Consider the following 12514-nt stretch of genomic DNA (forward strand, 5'->3'; position numbering starts at 1 on the left):
ATTTTGCAAATAAACAAAACCTGTACAAGAGGAGGTGGACAGAATGCCAATAAACTCTGTAAAATACCCTTTGAAAAACCCACCATGAATTCAAAACCTCAAAATCGTAGAAATACGTACGATCGGAACTGAATTAATACACACAACACTTGGAAGTCGAAATACAGAGACTAGCTAGATCGAGTTGCAAGAATTACATGTTATACATGAGATGAGAGAAAGAAAGAGGGCAGTTGGTTACTATTTAATAAGTAAATTGTATGTGTAATAGAGTAAATCGGAGAGAGTGATCGCAGCTGCGAACAATTAATGAGCGTGATGGTGAAATAATGTTGAATGGTGGGTGTAAATTTATATTTGAACTACACAATTCAAGGATAAGATAGTACTATATTAAAAAAGTTTATATTTTAAACTATAAACAAAAAATGCACCAAAACTTTTTTTGATCAGACGTTTGTATAAATTAATATTTAATACTACATATAAATTATATGTTATTTAACATTTATCATGTTTACAGTAATAATCTGTCAGTGTTATATATAGATAATCTCAAAATATAGCCATTTAAAAATAATTTGATTTTTCAGGAAAATAGATATATTGAAATCAGATAAAAGACAAAACTCGTTTTTTTTTTTTTTTGGTCAGATGGTGAGTTTAAATCTATTATTGAATGAAATACAAGCATTAAAACTCATCACTTTGGAGTCGAGCTGTCGATTCCATAAATTAAATTGATTCCGCCCTCATACTGCTGCCATTAAATACACAAACGTATATATTTATTTTCTTAGATTATATTATATATCGTATGTTTAGATTTGTGTACTTCACATATATACTAATAAATTTATTAAAAAATTCAATTATTTTTATTTAATTAATGTGTAAAATACAAAAAATTGTTAGAAATAATTAATATATTTAATGATATAAATAGGATGATAAAAAAATAGATAAAATAATATAAAATGTATTTTTGTATGATATAGTACATACTTTCACCATCACCTTCTTTTACAATAAACTGTATTTCGCAAGACCGAGCTTGTAGCTCAGTGGTCTCACCCCCTGCCATGTTAGTTGGCTCCCCGAGTTCGAATCTCCCGCGTGTGTTGTAATAAAAAAAAACTGTATTTGGCCAAAAAACATTAATCTAATTATTTCTTTTGTAATAATATGAGATTCAGTTTTATCTTGTATGATGATTATTTCTCGGTCTAATCCCAGGACAATCAAAATAAAACAAAAATTTTATGAGATTGTCTCATATATTAATTTTTTTATATGAAACTCTAATACAACTCGATCTAATAAAATTCTATGAGATCGTCTCATGCACATATACGTAGTTCATTGCTTGTATAGTTAAGATTGAATATGATAAAAGTGATGTGATTATTAATTATTTGAGTGGAATGTGTAACAGTAATTGATAAATAATAATATGTTTAATTTGAAAAATGACATAAGGTTGTACATTGTAATTTTTTATAATTAAAAAATATGAAAAATAATATTGTTATTTTATATATTAATTAAATGCATGTATAAAAAGTAATACCATGGGGGGAGAGGCGGAGATAATAAAAGCTGGATCAAATGGTAAAGGTGACTTGCTGTTTTTTCCCATTTGGCAAAAAGGCCGTTGTGTTGTAAAATCTAACTCAATCACACCTGTCACCATTTGTGGCCTCTCATGAGTCACATGACTTGACATTTGATGGCATTAATACACAGCCTACGTTCATTTTTTTTCCCCAATAATTTATTGAAATCCTTGATATATTGACGATAAATTCCAAAAAAATACTTCATTCAATCTTTCAATTAAGATTCAGTACTTAATCATAATTTTTTAGAAATCAGTACCTGACAAATCTATGCTTTTAGTTTTAACTCCTCACGAAGCAAAAGTTACATTTTTACCTTTTATTATTATAATAAATATATTATTTTAGTCACAAAAATTACATGAATCTTCTTCATTTAAAATATAATTTTATAAAAAATTTGTTTCTCAATTATCATGGAATAAAAATAAATACTTATTTTGATATATAAAGTACCTATTATGGGTTTTCAGATACTTGATTTCGCTCTTTGAATACTCCAAATAAATAAGAAAATACTATATTTTCGAGCATTTACCATAAATTCTGTCATTGTTAGTCTTTTCATGAAAAATGCATTAGGATGACTTATTCATGTCATTTTATTTTTTTAGAAAAAACATATGTCATCACTCATCTTGAAATAAAATTAAGTATTTATTTTGACCTACAAAATATCTATTTTGGAGTTTCAAATGCTTGATTTGACTATTTTAATAATCCAAATGTGTAAGTAAATACTGGATCTTCGAGCTATCACAATAAATTCAATAATTGTTGGTCTTTTCATTGAAAATACATTAAGATTAATTATTCATGTCATCTAATTTTTTAAAAAACATAGTTTCTCACTCATTGTTGAATTAGAAAAAGTACTTATTTTGATCGATAAAATACTTATTTTGGGGTTCCAAATATTTGATTTGGCTATTTGAATACTTCAAATGTGCAAGAAAATACTTAAATTTCAAGTAATATTAAGTAACTTTTGATGATGTCATTTGTGAAGTTAAAATGTGATACTTAAATTGGTACAAAGAGTATCTAATTAGAGTCTATAAATACATGATTTTACCCCGTAAATACTCATATACAATAATTTGAGGATGCCAAAATATAATTTGAAGTTAATATTAATTGACACCGATGATGATATTCGTGAAGTAAAAATGTGATACTTAAATTAATACAAATAATACATAATTCGAGTACACAAATACTTGATTTTACCGTTTAAATAGTCAAATTCGATTGAGTATGTAAAAATATGTAGTTTGAAGATAATATTGAATGTTCTTTGATGATAATATTTGTGAATAAAAAATGTGTTACCTAAATTGGTACAAATAGTACCTAATTTGATTTCACATATACTTGATTTTGTCTTTTTAATACTCAAATTTGATTATTTTGGTATATAAAAGAATATAGTTTCAAGTAATATTGAGTGACTTTTGATGTGTCATTTTTGAAATTAAAATGTGATACCTAAATTAGTACAAAAAGTATCTATTCGAGTCTACCAATACGTGAAGTACTTAAGTTGGGCAAATACTTGATTTCGTAAATGAGATACTCACAATATGTACTAAAATACTGGATATTCGAATAAACAATGTATGTTCACCAAGTGTTGGTATTTTTATGGAATATACATTTGGATGACATATTCATCTAATTTAATATTTTTTTTATAAAAAAACAAATTTTCAACTAATCATGAAAATTTTAAAGTACTTATTTTTACTTAAGAAGTACCTAATTTGAGTTTGCAAATACTTGATTTCGTAAATAAGATACTCACACTATGTATTAAAATACTGAATATTCGAATAGGAAAACGTAAGTTCAACAAGTATTGATATTTCCATATAATAAGTATTTGGATGGCATATTCATCTCATTTAAAAAAAAAATTGTAAAAGAAAAAACAAATTCCCAACTAAGCATGGAAATTCTAAAGTACATATTTTTATTTGAGAAGTGCCTAATTTGAGATTAAAAATATTTGATTTAGTATATGAGATACTCATAATATGTAATAGAATACTGGATATTCGAATATGGAACGTAAGCTCACCAAGTGTTTATCGTTCCTTGGAAGATGTATTTGGATGACATATCCATCTCATTTATTTTTTTTTTTTTGTAAAAACAAAAAACAAAAACAAAAACAAATTCTCAACTAAGTATTGAAATTTTAAAATACTTAGTTTTATTTGATAAATAACTAATTTGAGTTTGCAAATACTTTATATCTTGAATAAGATACTCACAATATGTATTAAAATACTGGATATTCGAATAGGCAACGCAAGATCACCAAGTGTTGATCTTTCCATGGAAGATGCATTGATACGAAGAGTATCTAAATTGGTGAAGTTAAAATATGGTAGCTAAATTGGTACAAAGAGTATCTAATGCGAGTTCGCAAATACTTGATTTTACTCCCTAAATTCTTATATCCAACTATTTGAGGATGTCAAATTATATAGTTTGAAGTTAATATTGAGTGGTCTTTGATGATGACATTCGTGAAGTAAAAATGTGATACCTAAATTAATACAAATAATACCAAATACGAATCCACAAATACTTGATTTTACTATTTAAATACTCAAATTCGATTATTTGATGATGTCAAAATATATAATTTGAAGTCAATATTGAGTGACCTTTGATGATGAGATCCGTGAAATAAAAATGTGATACCTAAATTGTTACTAGTATTACATAATTAGATTCCACTGATAATTGATTTTATCATTTTAAAACTCAAATTTGATAATAAGTATAATGAAAGAATATTGATACATATAATGAATGATTACCAATAAATATTATGAATGAATACTAATGAAGATGATATACAACGAAGTATTGTCTTGTCATTTAATGAATACCAACATGTATTGTGAATGAATATTAATTTTATTATAAATTAATACTCATAAGTATAAAGAAAAAAATACTAATAAGTACAATGAATAATTACCAATAAGTATTATGTCAAATAAGTATAATTGTCAAATAAGTCATTCAATGAATATCAAAAAGTATTGTAAATTAAAATTGATGAGTATTTTATAAATAATTAATCTTAGAATCGATAGCTATACTTAAAGTACAAACTTCAAGCTCATTTACGAAATATGTTCATAATATATATCTCCCAATTAGTTCATGATGAACAATGAACTATGTTTATTTATTTAAATGACATGAATAAGTATCCTAATGAATTTTTCATGGAAATATTGCATATTTGAATATCCAGTATTTTAATACATATTGTGATTATCTCATTTACGAAATCAAGTATTTGCAAACTCAAATTAGATACTTTTTCAAGTAAAACTAAGTACTTTAAAATTTTCATGCTTATTTGAGAATATTTTTTACCAAAAAAATATTAAATAAAATGAATATGTAATCCAAATGCATCTTTCATGGAAAGACCAATACTTGGTGAACTTACGTTGCATATTCGAATATCTAGTAGTCTATTATATATAATGAGTATCTCGTATACCAAATCAAGTATTTGCAATATGAAATTAGGTACTTCTCAAGTAAAATTAAGTATTTTTAAATATTCATACTTATTTGAGAATTTGTTTTTTTTTACAAAAAAATATTAAATGAGATAAATATGTCATCCAAATGCATTTTTTACAGAAATACCAACACTTGGTGAACTTACGTTGCATATTCGAATATCCAATATTCTATTACATATTATGAGTATCTCATGTACTAAATCAAGTATTTGAAATATGAAATTATTTACTTCTCAAGTAAATTAAGTATTTTAAAATTTCATGCTTATTTAAGATTTTTTTTACAGAAAATATATTAAATGAGATAAATATGTCATCCAAACGAATCTTCCATGGAAAGCCAACACTTGGTAAACTTACGTTGGATATTTGAATATCCAATACTCTATTAAATATTATGAGTATCTCTTGTACCAAATCGAGTATTTGCAAACTCAAATTAGGTACTTCTCATCCAAATGCATGCATATTTCATGAAAATACCAACACTTGGAGAACTTACGTTGCTTATTCGAATATCCAATATTTTAATACATATCGTGAGTATCTCATTTACGAAATCAAGTATTTGCGAACTCAAATTAGGTACTTCTCAAGTAAAACTAAGTACTTTAAAATTTGTATATTTATTTGAGAATTTGGTTTTTTAACAAAAAATATTAAATGAGATTAATATGTCATCCAAATGCATTTTTCATTGAAATACCAATATTTGATGAATTTACGTAGTCTATTCGAATATCCAGTATTTTAAATACATATTGTGAGTATCTCATTTACGAAATCAAGTATTTGCAAACTGAAAATAGGCATTTCTCAAGTAAAACTAAGTATTTTAAAATTTACATGCTCAGTTGGGAATTTGATTTTTTTTTACAAAAAAATATTAAATGAGATGAATATGTCATTCAAATACACATTTCATGAAAAGACAAACAGTGACTGAATTTATGGTGATCGTTCAAGATCCAGTATTTTCTTACATATTTAGAGTATTTAAAGAGCCAAATCAAGTATCTGAAACTTAAAAATAGATATTTTTATGTCAAAATAAGTACTTAATCTTATTTTAATGATGATTGATGAACTATATTTTTTTTAAAATAAAATGACATGAATAAGTCATCATAATGTATTTTTAATGAAAAATCAACAACGACTGAATTTATGATGATTGTTAGAAAATATAGTATTTTTTTACACATTTGAAGTATTCAAATAACAAAATAAAGTATCTGAAACCACAGAATAGGTACTAATATTTTGGTAGATAGAAAACACACAATTAATTTGATGAATAAAATTATATATTTATTTAAATAGTAAAAGGGCAAAAATGTAAAATTATCTTTGTAGGTAGTTAAAACTAAGTTTGTAGTGTTGTCATGTATTAATTTGTAAAAAAAATCTTCTAGGTACTGAATCTTAAATGAAAGATGAGCAGATGTATTTTTTTCAAATTTGCCCATATATTAATTCACATTATAAATTATATAATATATAATAATAGGAAATACGTCAAACAATTAAAATAAAAAATTATTATTTGCATTATTTTTTTGTGTTTTATGTATATAATTTTATGTGTAAATTAAATTTATTAATAAAGTGGAATGAAATAAAAATTCTTTTAAAAAATTATTATTATTGATACTGATACTCATGGGAAATTTAGGGTTCGATTATATCAAGTGTCACTAGTCCAGACGCATGTTTCGAATTTGTTGAGACTGAAATCACGAAGAAGACCGTTAGAAGGGAGCCGGGAGGGTGTCCCGGCGTAGCCTCTCCGACGCTCAAGTCAGAGACTGGGGATATAAAGGGAGAACAGCTAAGGGTGCTGCTGAAAAATAATATATTGAATGAATCAACTGAACACTCAAACCTGGTATTTATAGCAAATAACTGAGCCATTGATATGTTTGTCTTCCATTTAGACTAGGGAAGTGGGTCCATCCATGAGGTACCAGATACAATAAAAGATGCAAAGAACCAACCGAGTGCCAAAAAGTAATTTGGGACATACAAACATTTCTGGGCATAATTGATTCGAAATGTGTTCAAGTCTTCGAGAGTATAAGATCTCGAAAGTGAACACACACTACCACGTGTCTTTGCATCACATTAAATAGAAGTTGGCTATAATGTTGTTTCATTTTTATTTTTCCGTTGATAGTAGGTCCTAATTCACGAAATATATGTGTTTATATATAGTTTTGTTAAGTTGATCTGTCTTAATTTTCGTATCTATTAATGATGTGACACTCATCTATTTGATATAATATTTTGATATGTTTCATCATATAAAATATGTGAGTGTCACTTCATTGATGGATACGAAAATAGGACAAAGTTGGTGAACAACATTACAAAACGATATATACATGTGCACATTATTAACTATAAACTTTTTGCCATTGTTTTTTCCCTTTTGGCGCAATAGATCTTCCATTGCGTTTTCTTTTGTTATTAGTGTAGGTCCATGCCAAGTCGGTTGTTACTTTTCGAGTACAAGATTAATTTAGTGGGGGATGTCTATGCTTCCACCACCAAAGTATATATAAAAAGGTAGCGCATCCTAGGTATGTTCATTGTACCTTATTCATTCGAAGCTTCAAAATCACCACTATTTTTTTACGACAACAAAAATTAAGGTTGGTAAAGAAAAATTCAATATCCTAAAAGACAAAGCAAATAATAAAAACAAGCTTTCTTAAACCTTCACGTTTCAAAGTAATTATTAGTGATTTTGAGGAGAGTCAGGAAAAATTACCGATAGTTCCGGTATACCGCACTTACTATACCGTAAAATAATGCATATATCGAATTTAGCAGTATACCGAATATTTCGATACAGTATCATTTTTGGTATTGGTATGGAATACAAAAAATTTCAGTATTGAAATACCGAAAATTTTTTACATACCGAAATACAGAATTTTTATATATTTTAAAATTTATAATATAAGGTTGTTGAGCTCACTTACTATTTCAATTCTTATTTTTTTTTGTTGGGCTTTTTAGTTTTTTCGTGATGAAAATAAATCAAACTTTTTAAAATTTTCGATATAGGCGGTATTATATCGATATCGTACCTAAATTTCGTTATGCCGTAGTTTTTTGGTAAAAATGATATGGAATTAATGTCATACCGAAATTTCGGTATACCAACATGACGTTATACCGAAATTTCGTTACAATATCAGGTATTCATTTTTTGGTATAGTATACGGTATCATTTGGAAAAATCGGTATACCGTACTAAACTATACCTAATTTTGAGATAGTTATATTTTTAATCTTGTAATTTTTTTTATTTTTTATCATATTAATAATGAATTTCCATTATTTGTCCTATAATTTATATGTTTTTTTTTTTTTTCATTTACGTTCATGTTAAGGTCAATTTGCATTCTTAGTACCGTAATTTACATGTATTTTTTTTATTTTAGGTTATGTTAACGATAAATTTGTATTTTTTTATTTTTGGTCTTTTTTTGCGGCATTGATTTTGACATTAGTTTTTGGAATAAAACTTTCATGCTGTCGTATTTTTTAAAAATATTATTCGAAAGGAAAATTGATGGATTCGTTTAAAATAGAACCAAAAAGTAAAAAAAATAATCATACAAGCTATAAGACTATAATTTGATACCTAATTAACATGATTAAAAATGAAATAAACATACAAGTTACATAACTAAAAAATTCAAATTCATGTTAACATGACACAAAAAAATCATATAAATTACATGACTAAAATTATACTGTATATAGAGATACTCTCCCGGTACAGCAGTAGCTTCGATGCTACATGTGGGGCACTGCCCCCACATGGTTTGGATGGACAAGATTCACACACATATGTGATTTTAAAAAAAATTAGTGGACCCTATGTATGTGGCTAAATTCGGGCCCTTGATTCTATCATGGGGATAGTGCCCCTACATGTAGGATGGAATCAACCCGGTACAGCGCCCGCCACCTATTTGGAGCTGCCACACCCGGAAAATAATTTAGCTATTATCTTAAAATCTATTTGAATATGAGATAAATGTTTAATTCGAGATCCATCTAAAACTCATGGTCCAGAAGATTATCATGAAAATAAAAGCCATCAAGTTTGGTATTATGAGTAGACGATAATTGATTGATTCACCGATTCAGTTACCAATGAAACACAACGACAACAACCAAATAAATTGATGGAAATTTACATAAAACTCAAGTTGTTAATAAAATTACATTTACACAAAACCAAACTGAACAGTATCAAACAGAATCAACACGATTACGACTAATAGCGCAAAAAGCTGATATATCTCCTCTAGTCAAATCAAATTGTAGGGAAAATGTCAATTTTTATTTTACCCAAAATGTCATTTTTTATATAACACAATGTCAACCATTAGAACGAAATAAGACAATATCCAAAATTTAGTACACCAATACCAACATAAACGAGTCAATAAACTAACCAAAAGTTGAACAAGTTGTGGAAAAAAAATATTTTTCCTGTTTTAAAAAATAATTATTGCTTGGAATATGCATAGCATCGTTATCTCATTTCATCCTCTTTTCCAAAGAACCCCAGAAAATGAAAAATAAAAGAAAAATCCCTTTTTGTCGAGTGATATGTCGCATTCATCACAGTACCCACGTCCTGGGCACTCTTCTTATCTTTTTTGTTTCAGATCATCAGAAATATTAATAACAGCCAACCGCTCCAACCTTTAAAGTTTAAACTCCCACTTCTAATAATGCCATAAATTAATTGTATATCGCATTCTCGCCTTTTATTGCATATAAGTTGGTGTATGCATAGTAAATATGCATCCGTTTTCCTTATTCTATTTTCAATATTTAAACTCATTCGCTTCTCATTTATTGTTTTAGAACCTCCTACAAGAATCATTTACTTAATCTTTCCATTCATCGACTTATTGCACACATTGTTTGTTTGTACAATCATTTTTCCGTATTTTATGTATTTTGAAATACATTTATTCTAGGGTTTGTTGGTTTTTATTAATGACATTCAAAGAAAACTTCGTCTAATCAATTTGTAGTGTCACGCTGTATTGTACGTATTCAAGCAGTGTTCTATTTCATGGAGGAATGAATATGTTGATGGATTACTTTTAAACTGCTATAGTACCTTCAGATTCGATAATTATTTTTGACCAACTCTAACGTGTGGCAATGTATTCTACTGTGTATTAATCGATGTTCGACTGTGTATTCCTCCTCCCCGAGTCCTCCAGGAGCCGCCGACGCGCCGGCTCCTCCCACGATTGGTTCATACTCATCGACGAGTCGCCTTTGATATCGAGAACTACCATGAAGTTTGCAAAACGGTTAAATTTTCTGTTTTCCGTTTGATTGTTCATGGAGCGAACAGGGAGATTGTGAATAGTTTGGATGATAAAATGCTATTCTTGTGGTATGATTCTTCGTTCTCGTTGTTGGCCAGTGATTACCCATTGTGTGGACGGAATAAAATTTAATTTACCGATGATTATTCGGGGCGAATTATGATGATGTTGCTGGATACCATGATGTTGGTGTCTATAATTTCAAGGATGGAAGCATTGAAACATCTCCTTCTTATCCTTCAAACTCGCATTGGCCAATCTGGATTACTCCGACTCTGTGCTAAACATGCAAGTTATGTACAATCTGGATTACTCTGACTCTGTACAATCTGATCTTATCCTTCAAATTCGCATTGGCCAATCTGGATTATTCCGACACTGTGCTTAACATGTGAGTACATCTCTACAATCTGATTTTTTTTTTTTTTTTTGTGAAAATGCCTTATTCATTTCCCTGCCCCCATGCCCGAGTTACAGATCGTTCACCTAAAATCCAAACATGGCACGACTAGTCATTCATGGTATAACAAAGAACATCATTTTCTAACAATTCAAGTTTGATTTCATAAAAATATCAAATTTCTTCCGTCTCCTGAATCCACACAAAGGTTTTATGAATAAAGCCATTTACAAAAGAATATGAGGCAATGCAAAATAGTATTCGTATACTAGGATACGGAGTGTTAAAGCACACAGAATAAACCTGTAGAGTGTACAAAACCACAAAGCTTGATCCGACAGCCCAAAAAAAGCTTAGTCAGCCCAACTTATGTACCCGAGGCAGGAGTTCATATCGGTTCATCATACCTCAGAGATTAGCTTGAGTGAGAATTGGGCTGAGGGGCCCAAAAATAGTTGTCCGATGTGATCACCCTCCAAGCCCAAGTCCAAACACACATATAAGATGTGTACGAGTGGCTATGATTTCTACATATAAAAGAATCTTATTCTGCCATAGTTGATACTCTTCTTCCTCCAATCACTTTTCAGTCAGACATCACCTTGTCTCAGGATCTGTTATCTATAGCTGAAGTACTTAAATATTATGCCAACACATCTGATGATGCTACGCCAACACATCTGATGATGCTACGTCTAATATTGGTGGGTGATAAATGTTTGGATTTAGCTGCAGGTGTCCTAAATCAATTTAGTCTGGAAATTGAAGTTACGGCATCTTTCCCTGTTATTGCATCTACTTGCGCTTTTCTCTTAACATCATATTGATTAAAGATTCATACAGAATACTTTTAAAAAAAAAAGATTCATACAGAATATATATTATAGAATACGCAAAATATGCATGATTAAGGACGTTCTTACAACATTGACATGCAAAATATTTTTGTGGGTAAAATTGTAATATCGATCTTATAAATCTCGTTTTTTTTGTATTTTTGTAATCCGCGTTGTTAAATTTTGGCTTTAGTCCGTTGTTTTGTCATCATTCTAATAATTTTTTGACGTAACACTTATGCGACATCAATACAGGGTTGATGTGGTGTTGTTACACTGTTAACAATATAAACACTCTCGATGAAGAAATATTAAAATTGCTATAAAAAAGCTCATGATTAATTTTTAAATGTGATAGCTTATGACTAAATAGAAAAATAAATAAATAAATATGATCAAAATGGTAATTTTTTTTGTTTACGTGTATTGTATCATGTTATTCAATGCTTATATCTTTAAACACTTAATTTTTTTTTCTCCACCATTCGATCGCATATAATAGGAGTTTAATGTATAGAAATAAAGTTGGCCCATGGACTACAAAGCTATAAAATATAGTCCCATAAATCTCATTTGTGCTTTTTGTTCAGTGAGATAGAAAATCTTTTCACCCGGTTGTATAAAAAAAAATTCCAATTCGATTATTAAAATATATGGAATAAGAACGAGTTTCAGCTTCGATAGACTCAGTCTATCCGACAAAATGTATGATAAATTATTGATT

This window comes from Primulina tabacum, chromosome 18 (genome assembly GCF_025594145.1).
Source record: "Primulina tabacum isolate GXHZ01 chromosome 18, ASM2559414v2, whole genome shotgun sequence".
Classification (NCBI taxonomy): domain Eukaryota; kingdom Viridiplantae; phylum Streptophyta; class Magnoliopsida; order Lamiales; family Gesneriaceae; genus Primulina; species Primulina tabacum.